Source organism: Myxine glutinosa, chromosome 7 (genome assembly GCF_964187855.1).
Source record: "Myxine glutinosa chromosome 7, kmMyxGlut1.1, whole genome shotgun sequence".
Taxonomy (NCBI): domain Eukaryota; kingdom Metazoa; phylum Chordata; class Myxini; order Myxiniformes; family Myxinidae; genus Myxine; species Myxine glutinosa.
The window spans coordinates 117,469,553-117,480,364 of NC_136267.1; the positions used below are offsets into that span (position 1 = coordinate 117,469,553).

Consider the following 10,812-nt stretch of genomic DNA (forward strand, 5'->3'; position numbering starts at 1 on the left):
CGACAAGAAAGTGAATGCACTAAAATTGCGGCTGAGCTGTCTCGCCTGGGTTTGAATCTCTCACCCTGGTGTTTCACATACACAGCAAGGTATCATTGTGTCTACTGTCCATTGCAAGGAAATTGAGCCGAAGGACCCGTTGGTCAGCATTGGGTATCCGTAGATGTAAAAAAAAAAATATATATATATATATCAGTGTTTTTCATGAAGAGTAGGCGAGCTATCACCGGAACCCAAATTCTTGCCAGAATCACCTTCAGTTGAACATCAGGTCTGGCCAGGCACTTCTTGAAAGACTTGGGCAAAAAAAGCTTCTCCAGCCGACCCCACATGACGGTGGCAATATTTATTACCATCAAAGTAGTAGCAGATAGTAGTAGCAAATGATTACATAAGAGGAAGAAAAAACAAGTTTGTTTCCTTTGATCCTATATGTCAGTTTTGCATAAGACCTTTTGAAGAGCTTTGTTCCGAAACCACAATACGGACATTCTCTTATGAATGGATACAGGTAGATTTTGTTAGAACTGCAAGCAAAGACAATAGGAAAACTGGGCAAATGAAAGAAAACTTTTTAAAGTTCTTACATGGGAGTAAAACATTGCAAATGTAAAAAATATGTAAACTAAAACAATACCTACAAGGTATGATAATTACGTCGTACCGTATGTACCCTAATGAAAAAAAGAAAAAGAAAATACGTATAAAGGTATAATAAGTTACAGGAACTGGCGAGTTCTTCAATACATTGTCACCGTTGTGACAAAAATAATGCCTTTGTAAATCAAACTGTTGTAATAAAGGGTGGAATGCATGATTGCGGTATATGGTTGCAGCAGCACAAATTCATCTTCATTGTAAAAAGGGAACATCACAGCTTCCTGAAATAAACCTGAATAAAAGCAAGTGTCTCAGTTCAAAAGTTGACCTGAAGTTCAGACCCAGACCCACAATAGAAATTATTAAATACGTGTATACAAAAGACGACGATCATTTCCACTTGTGATGTCATCTCTGAAATTTTCTTCAAGGAAAAAAAAACAAAAAAAACTTTCATTTCCGTATGGATTCTGCTTTTTGTATTTCCTGCAAAATGAAATTCAAACAAAGAGGATGTGAGCAACAATCAGTGAGAAAAGGGAGAATGCACACAAAACATCCATGGCAAACACATTTGCTGGAACACATCATCAACTAAATATTTGCCCGACTCAGGGCTTTTTCACCTGTACAAGGTTTGCAAAACAAATGTACAAGGTTTTCAAAATAAAAACAAAGTTTGCAATCGTTAGCTGCCACTGCAGTGCTTCATGTGTATTGAACACCCTCAGGGCTCTCCCTCTGTTGAACCCACTGCAGCGTCTTGTGCACTGCTGACGCCTTCAGGGCTCTCCCTCTGTTGAACCCACTGCAGCGTCTTGTGCACTGCTGACGCCCTCAGGGCTCTCCCTCTGTTGAACCCACTGCAGCGTCTTGTGCACTACTGACGCCCTCAGCGCTCTCCCTCTGTTGAACCCACTGCAGCGTCTTGTGCACTGCTGACGCCCCCAGGGCTCTTCTGCTGTGCCAACAACTCATCATTCGCCGCAGCGATTGTGCAAGTAGTTGGCTTATAATGGTCACTTCTCTATCAATTTGCTCTTCACGGCTCTCGCTCCCCGTGCCCTCGTACTGTCCGTATCGTCAGATCAGGCCCGATTTTGCCATTTATTTATTTTCCCCTTTTAATCCTTCAAACCCCATTTGAGTTTATTCCTTCCACTTGTTCTCTAGTTTCTCCTGCTGGCCTTCAGCATTATAATTAACATGAATGAATGAATGATCGTTTTAAGGCCATTTTCCCCCGCTGGAGCGGGGGTTAGCCATGCGGGCCCCATGACAATCATGGTTCCCTGTTTGAGGCAATGTTTTTTTTGTTTGTTTTCTAATGGCTGGATGCCCTTCCTGACGCCAACCCTAAGTCGCCTCTTACAATGCGCAGGGATACGGTGTACCTATTCTAAATTGGGGTACACACCGGGATCATTCATCCCAGCAAGCTGGTACTCAATTTGCCGACCTCGGAAGGATGACAGGCTGAGTCAACCCCCCTGGCGTTAATTCAGCGATCGACCGGGATTCGAACCCAGGATCCTAGGATCCCAAGCCTGCACCCTAACCGCTAAGGCAACACCAGGCTTTAGCATTATAATTAACAATTATACAGCGTTGGGTTATTTATTCTGTTATTTTCTGTTCTCGTAATTTGTAATAAAGTTATTTGCTTGTCATCGAGGTGGTGTCACTCTTTCACTTACATGGTGCAATTCGGCTCCAAATCAAACTATGTGGGAAATCAAGAGCCAATTAAGAGCAGCTCAACCCGATTGGCTGCCCGAGCTCGCATCAAGAGTCCTGCCCTAAGGGAGTTTCAAACTGCTGCCAAGAAGTGGCAAAATTGAGAATGTCTATGCATTGGTACCCAAATATATTTATGCAAATGTTAAAATCACATAAAAATCAAACTTCATTGTTGAAGACATTCTGCATGGACGAATAGAATGCATGCAATTTTAACATGAGAAAATTCGATTCCTTTTGCTGCATTGTTGAAAATTATGGGCAGATTTCTTCCAGTTGCTCTCAGGAAGCCAGGCCGGCTGCCCCGTCTGCCAGCACTTCTGGTTAAGGAACCTCATGGTGACTTGTTTGAGAAAATATACCTTTTATGCTAAACACTGGACGAGCTCCAAATCAAACTCGTACCCCCGTGTTTTTGGGCAATTTGTCTCGCCCACGGAGAATTACGGCAGAAACATTTTCAAGATGCACGCTTAAGTCCGGACTTGCTCACTTTCCCTTAATGATCAATGTGTTTGGGGATCTTAAGAGGATGTCTCTCTGTGTCAGGTGATGCTGAGAGGTTGGCTCTGTCACTGCAGCTCAATTAAGGTCGACTTATGAGGAATATTTCAATCTTTACTGCACCTCATTTAAACCATTAAAAAAAAAACTTTTAAAAACTGCATTTCCATCACATCCAACAATTATCAAAATGTAATTCCCAAAACATGGAAAACAAAAGCCATAATAATGGGCATCCACACTTTTAAGCGTCTTTTCATTTTACAGCATCATGAAACACGTCACTTAAACTTTACCTCCTTCAGCAGATCTTTCAGCTTGAGATATGCATCTTCCAAATTATCATTTACAATAACGTCATCGAACATCCCCTGTTCCTTGCCTGGAAGAAACAAAGAACAAAAACAAAATATTTTCTGGGTAATACCGGTAGAAATCTCGAATCCAGATCAATTATTGTACAATATCAAGGGTTTTGGACAATTGAGTTTTCGGAAAACACAGGGAGGTGCAGACAATGCCCAGCATGGTAATTTGGGTGTTGCCATAATCTGAGAGGGCCACTGGTCTGTTTCAGGGGAATGTTTCAAAAATAAATGTCGGAAGTTCGCTTATTTAGAAGTGAGACTTCAGTGCCTGTATCAACCAAAAGCGAGCAACAATTTCCGATGATCCTTTTTTTCAAAGATTTAGGTGTGTCGATGGGTAGGCATCGGGTTGCACAACTTTGGCATCGGGTTCCAACTTGATGGTGTAAGTACCGGGTAGTGTACCAGTTGTTTCGCCAAGTTCTAGGAACTCATCCTGCACTTCTCGGAGTATTTCACTCCAAAAGGATGACAGCCAGACGATCAAGCTGAGAGCCTCAGCTGTGCTTCTGGTGAGTACATTCTCTTGATTGAGATTGACTATTTCAAAGGTCATGGCAAAGGAGTTACCCTTGCATTTCACAGGCAAATCAATAGCTCCTGTGGGTTGAATTTGGTGATTCGATTAGGTTCAAAGAAATTTCGGAGCTCCATTGTACGTATTCTTTTTTGATAGTCAGAAAAAATGAGCATATTACAACTATCTCCAATATCAACATGGAATTTCACTTTGTAATTTTTCCAGCACAATAACTGTCCATATGTTGCCAGATGCTGCATTATTAACAATCTGTGCTGGATGTATGTTGAGGATATAACGTTCACCTGGCTCACAAACTTGACATCCACTGAACGTACAACTATTTTCAAGCAGCGACACAAACACACTGCCAACCAGTGGTTGGGCTTTTTGCAATAGCAACATGTAGATCCTATTGCTGGGCATGTACCCCGACTCCATGAATGTTGTGGGTTTTTACCACAATTTGGGCAGAATTTTGTTGGTTCTCCAACAGAAGGTTGGTGCTTGATGGTGAAAACGTGAATTTGGTTATGACTCTCAATGTGGGCTGTATTTGTTCGACACAGAAAAGTTGAGAGACACAAGTGCCTGTCACGCACAATGCGGATCTCTATGACAGGTCATACTGCTGGCCTATTTATAGTGCCCGTGATAGTGACTGAGCTTCACCTCTGTCTAGAAGTCTTTATTGGACCTTTTATTCATAACCCTGGCCGAGTCATACCAAAGACTTTTAAAATGCTGCTTCCTTGCTTCACATTCAGCATTTAAAAGGATAGGGGGATGGAGCATACCTCATAGGTTGGCATCCATTGGGAGGAGGGATTTCCTCCTCATGAAATCCGTGGTACCCAGAGTGCCCCAAACAGGAAGTGACATCCCCTAAGCTCAGTGGCTGTGTTTGTCTAGTCTGACACAAACAGTCTTGTGTTGTGTTGCGTATATCCGTCTGCATGTCCATTGTGCATGTGGCAGCTCCACTACGAGCCTTAGATGTTAGATCATGTTTAAAAATAAATAAATAAACACATAATAGCGTCGATTAAAATGTCATCATGAATTTCATATTCGCAGTCCATGAGAATATGAGACATAAGACATCAAGAAAATTGGCACAACCTGTGCCACCTGTGTCGAGGTATGCGCTCTTTTGTGGGCAGAGATAAGCTTAAATTTTATCAGAAACTTTTGTGGATCATACTTCTCACCTTCACCTCAGGTTCATGTCTTGTAAATTTCACTGCCCTCCTGTCCAATCCAAAAATCAAAGTCGCGGGGATCCAGGAAGGGGGAGACGAAGCAAATTCTCTTTGTAAATGTGTATCGTGTAGTGGCCCTCCCGGTCGAAGATGGCATTACAAGTCCCAGCGGTTCACATTATTTTATAAATAATATCTCTATGAAAACCTTATACAGTATAATCGAAAATACTTGGCCAATTTACATACGTGATCTCCATGCACGACTAAACCTCTGGACAAAACACGTTGAAAAGTGGTGATTGTGCTCTGGGTGTGTATGAGAACGAACTTAAAAACCAATGTTTTCAGTGGGATTTTAGGCTTTTGTGTTAAAACAAATATGGCGGCCGAACCAAGTGACCAATAACGTCATCATTATATTTTTTTCTCCACCAATTTATCCCTAGATGACGCTCAAGAATTTCATCTTAATCGGATGAGTTTTGTACTTGTAGAATTATACTGTCATAATGGAGGCACCAATGACATCATCTATTTTATTCCCCATGGAGAGCTCTTTACAATGAGCCATGTCTCAATTTTTTCTATTCAGCACTTTCGGAGATATAGAGGTGCAAACTTTTTTGTTTTTTCCAAGATGGCGCCCATACCACGTGACCTATGACGTCAAAATTATAAAAACAATTATCCAGGTGGAGTTGCACCGATGGTGAAAATTTCCCGTCTCTCGGACCAACAGTTGCAGAGAAAATCATATTTATTCTGTGCGGAAAAACAAACAAACAAACAGATAAAATCACTCACAGAGCGACACTTGGCAAAACAGAACAAAGTGGAATGGCACTCAGTAGAGCATCCTTTTAACCTCAAACATAGTTGTTGGTTGAATTCGGTTGGCTGATATGAAAATCCTATTCAAATTTCATGTCAATCAAATGAAAATTGAGGCTTTTAGAAATTTGAAAAAAGCAGTTGACCCTGGGCCTATGTTGACCTTTTGGCCTATGCTGATCTCAAAAATAGTTGTTGGTTGAATTCAGTTCACTGGTGTGTATATCCCATTCAAATATCAAGTGAATCATATGAAAATTGAGGATTTTAGAACTTTGAAATTGTTGTTGGCTTTTCGCCTATGTTTATCTTTTGGCCTATGGTGATCTCAAAAATAGTTGGTGGTGGAACTCAGTTCGCTGATATGTAAATCCCATTCAAATTTCAAGTGAATCGGATGAAGATTGAGGATTGCAGAAATTCCAAAAAAAGTGGTTGACCTTTGGCCTTCGTTGACCTTTTGGCCGACGCTAAACTCAAAAATAGTGGGTGGTTGAATTCAGTTAGCCGATATGTAAATCCCAGTCAAGGTAAATCCGCAATATCCCAGTCAAGGTAATCAGGGTATCCCCGACCATCAAACTAAATGTTCGCCATAGTTCACAGATGTTCGATGAGCGTTGTGTCAGGTCAGATTTTTCGATTCAAACAGACATTCTGACACCATGCAACAAGATGGCGGCACCGGAAAGGGTTTAATTATGCAAGTCAGATGACATCCTGCAGTGCCGCGCAGAGCAGAAACTAATAATATTATTAAACACACATTACATTTTTTCCCTCTAATTCTTCTTCCTCTGTGTTTTTCTTCGTATTTTCTTCCTCATAATATTTGTCCCCTCACTTCTTTTTTTTCCGTTCTCCAATTTTCCTCAGCGCCATCTTGGCGGGCCATTCCAATCGCCGACGTCGTACGGGTGACGGTGAATCAACCCATCAGGCGGACTTCTGAGATTAAAACGTCGGCGAATCAACAGGGGGGATGGGGCGGGGACGGGTGGGGGCATGGGGCGGAGACGGGTGGGGGCATGGGTCGGATACGGGTGGGGGCATGGGGCGGATACGGGTGGGGGGAGGGGGCGGAGACGGGTGGGGGGATGGGGCGGAGACGGGTGGGGGGATGGGGCGGAGACGGGTGGGTGGATGGGGCGGAGACGGGTGGGTGGATGGGGCGGAGACGGGTGGGGGTAGGGGGCGGAGACGGGTGGGGGGATGGGGCGGAGACTGGTGGGGGGGGGAGGGGGAGTGGACATTAAAAATTGAGCTCTGTCCGATCGACCAGCCAATCATCCGTCCATTTACTTTTGTGTTCGTGATTTTTCAAAAACCGTTGAACATTTAGCTTTCACTAGTGGGCCTGGTGGTCCCTCAGTCCAAGTTTCATTGGTCCAAATTTGCTTGCTGTTTTGCTTGAGCCTTTTACCAACCAATCCCAGATGTGCTCGGGCCAGGGCGGGAGGGTTGGGGGCAATCTCTTCACTTCCATGGTGACAGACAGCTTAGAGACTCAGGGGACTTCAAAATAATTTAATACTTACTTTATTACCCTCGCCTGAAGAGAGGGTATTGCATTTGTGTCTGTTTTTTTGGTCCACCCAGAATAAATATGATTTTCTCTGGAACCGTTGGTCTGATTGTCAGGAAATTTTCACCATCGGTGCAACTCCACCTGTATAATTTTAAAATTAGAATTATGACGTCATAGGTCACGTGGTATGGGCGCCATCTTGGAAAAACCGAAAAACTTTGCACCTCTATATCTCCCAAAGTGCTGCATAGAAAAAATTGGGACATTGCTCATTGTAAAGAACTCTCCATGGGGAATAAAATATGTTAATGATGATGTCATAAGTGCCTCCATTATGATGTCATAATTCGACAAGTACAAAACTTCATCCAATCAAGATGAAATTTCTTGAGCGGCATCTAGGGATAAACTGGTGGAGAAAAAAAATTATGACGTCATCGGTGACGTGGTCGCCGCCATTTCTTTTTTAACACAAAAGCCTTAAAACCATGGCAAACACATCCTCGCGAGGGTCTGCAATCTATGATTGCTCTTTCTAGTTTGCTAACTGGTATCTCCACCCAGGTCATATCCTCTTCAACTAAAGTATCAAACAAGCCCGGCTACGCCGCTGTTGGACTTTCGGTCTTGTTTAATTTTTTTATTGAAATTATCCCTAAACAAGGGTGAAAGCTACTCAAGGTTTTTGGGTTGTATATAGTGCAGTACTCTTATCGATAATCGGCACTCACACTGACTCCAATCGGCTGATGCTGATTACCGAAAAATTGCTGATATCGGCCCAGCGCTAATTATGTTATTGCACTGAAATAACCTCAGAGTGGGCCCCAGTGTCCATCCCTAACTCCGTTTGTAAGTACGTCAGTGAACATTTGACTAAAACATCTCACAAACCACCGGAACGATTATGGACAAAATTTGGTATGATGCATCAGGACAACAAGGTCTCAAGGGGTTGTGTATTTTTTTTTTTTTTTTTTTTGTTGTTGTTGTTGTTGTTGTTGTTGTATACAGAATCGAGGCTTGTGAAAGCGCTAACATTTATTTCACAAACAAATCAAACAGACAAACAAAATATATAAAAAGAGGGAGCGGAGACAAGATGGGGAGAGAAGGGGAAGCACACAAACGCAACATTTGAGACCAGGGGGAATGTGTGGGAGGGAGAGGGCTTGGGGAGAGGAGGCGTGGGAAGGGGGGGGGGGGTGGTGGGAGAAGTAACTCCCATCCAGATGTGCTTCCGATGCGGGGATGAAACGGGGGTTTGCCCCAAATATTGGTATTTCATTCAAAAATCTTCTCATAAACCTGCAGATAGACACAGACCAAACCCATCATGAGTCATCTGGACAATGCCCTAATCTAGAGGTGTGCTCCTCATGGCCGTATCTCCCTCAGAAAGGGGGCCACCGGCCCCATTCCCGAATCCATCATTTTCACTAAAACATCTCCACAACTACCAGAGCGATACGGACCAAATTTGGTACAATGCATCAGAACAGTCAGGTCTCATGGAGTTGTGCTTCCTATCCGGATACGCCCATTTAAAGGAGATAAAAGGGGGTTTAGCCTCAGTCAGGTAATTTATTTGAAAATCTCAGAAACCGTTGCAAAATAACCATCAGTTCCCCATGGGGTTTATTTTATTAGTTACTAGCCGAAAGCACCTGGCGTTGCCCGGGTTCTTTTTGAATGAATTTATTACTATAATTCAGTTTTTACTCGTGGCCGGAGAAGATTGACTACTATAATTCAGCTCAGCTTTTAATTGCGAAATGGGCCCAGCCCGGCCGAAGCGGCCTCGCCACCTAGCCCATAACTTTCCCGGGACCCGTCCCGACATTTTTGGTTCTTTTTTTTAATGCATTTACAACTATAATTCAGCTTTTACCCGCGGCCGTAGAAGATTGACTATAATTCAGCTCACCTTTTAATTTGCGAAATGGGCCCGGCCCGGCCGAAGCGGCCTCAACCGGCCTCGCCACCGAGCCTAAAACCTTCCCGGGGCCCGTCCCGACATTTTTTGTATTGGAGGTCTCTTCCTATCTTTCACCGTTCAAGAGACAGGCCTGCGGATTTCACGGAAACGATCGTTACCGGTAGCGTGTCGGTAACGTGATAGCAAAAACACGGAACCGAAAGTACGTTTCCCATCGCAGAAAGGCAGTGTAAGGCAAAAAGATGTAGTGTTTACCTTCACGTGTGATTTGCTGCTAACTATTTTAGAAGTTGAGTTTTATTTCCAACAAAATTAGGCCGGCAAAGCAGATAGCATGTAGTTTCCCACATTCAGGTTCGCGATATGACTTCCGCTTTGACGGACATGCGCATCGGTCTAAATCACAGACTTCCTTTTCAAAATGGCATCCGTTGCTATGCGAAAAATAAACGAAAATGTCGCCTTAAAAACATTACGAAAATGGTCATTCAGCGACGATTTTGAAGCGGAATGCGATGGGGAAGGCTTGGTCACATTGCTTCGCTGCAAAGTGTGTGCTACTCATTGCACAGACATACGGAAGGAGGCATCGCGCCGGGGCATAAGCGGTCCACCACTGACGGCGATTGTGAACGGCGTGACCTATATTCACAGGGTAAAGGGAGACACTGGCAACCGAACCTACTGCAGTACATTTGTTCCAATCCAGAATTTATTTAACAAATACTTAGGCCTATATCAGTACTGGGTAGGCCTATATTACTTTGCTAAACGCAAATAATTTCAATATTAAAACAGAAAGATTGATAACAATTTACAACAACAATAGTCCTTAAATAATAAATAAATACAATATCATTGACATTTAAAAAATGAACAAAAATTTTATGATATTAATTTATTAATTTTAAAACAAGATAAGCCCATCAAAGACAGAATTTGCTCTTCTCTGATAATAAACATCAACCTCAATAATGAACATGCGTTAATTACATTGCATACATGTAAATGACAGGATTTATTATTGGAGACTACATTTTTGTCCCGCGTCGCACCGCGGAGCGAAAGGGGGACTATGGTTTTCCCCTCCGTCCGTGTGTGCGTGCGTGCGTAAGCGAAGGACCGAATTCTAATTAGGTGTGTGGGTGCAACTAGGCATATGGAAGAAGCCTATTGAAAATTAGGTCGCCACGTCAAAATCCAATATGGCCGCCACCATGTATGTCTGACACCATGTATGTCTGAACCTTGTGAGCAGAATAGCTTGAAAAATAAGCGAAGTACCAACTTCTAATCTGGTGTGTGGGTGTATATAGGCATAAGGAAGAACGCCATTGAAAATTGGGTCGCAACGTCAAAATCCAAGATGGCCACCTTGGATATGCCTGAACCTTGTGAGCGAAATATGTTGAAAAATAAACGAACTGCCAACTTCTAATCTGGTGTGTGGGTGTATCTACGCATAAGGAAGAATGCTATTGAAAATTTGGTCGCCACGTCAAAATTCAAGATGGCCACCGCCATGTACAGTCACGTGAAAAAGTAAGTACACCCCTTGTAAAGTTTTGACTTTTTCA

General features: G+C 42.9%; 1 long non-coding RNA gene across 1 annotated transcript; it reads right to left on the reverse strand.

Moving 5' to 3' along the window:
- Nucleotides 1-891: 891 nt before the first annotated feature.
- LOC137430604 (uncharacterized) lies at nt 892-3,226 on the reverse strand. The gene is made up of 2 exons (XR_010985117.1): nt 3,141-3,226; nt 892-1,086 (listed from the first exon to the last, which is right to left on the reverse strand). It is a non-coding gene; the product is annotated as an uncharacterized LOC137430604 (long non-coding RNA).
- Between the last annotated feature and the right edge of the window lie 7,586 nt (nt 3,227-10,812).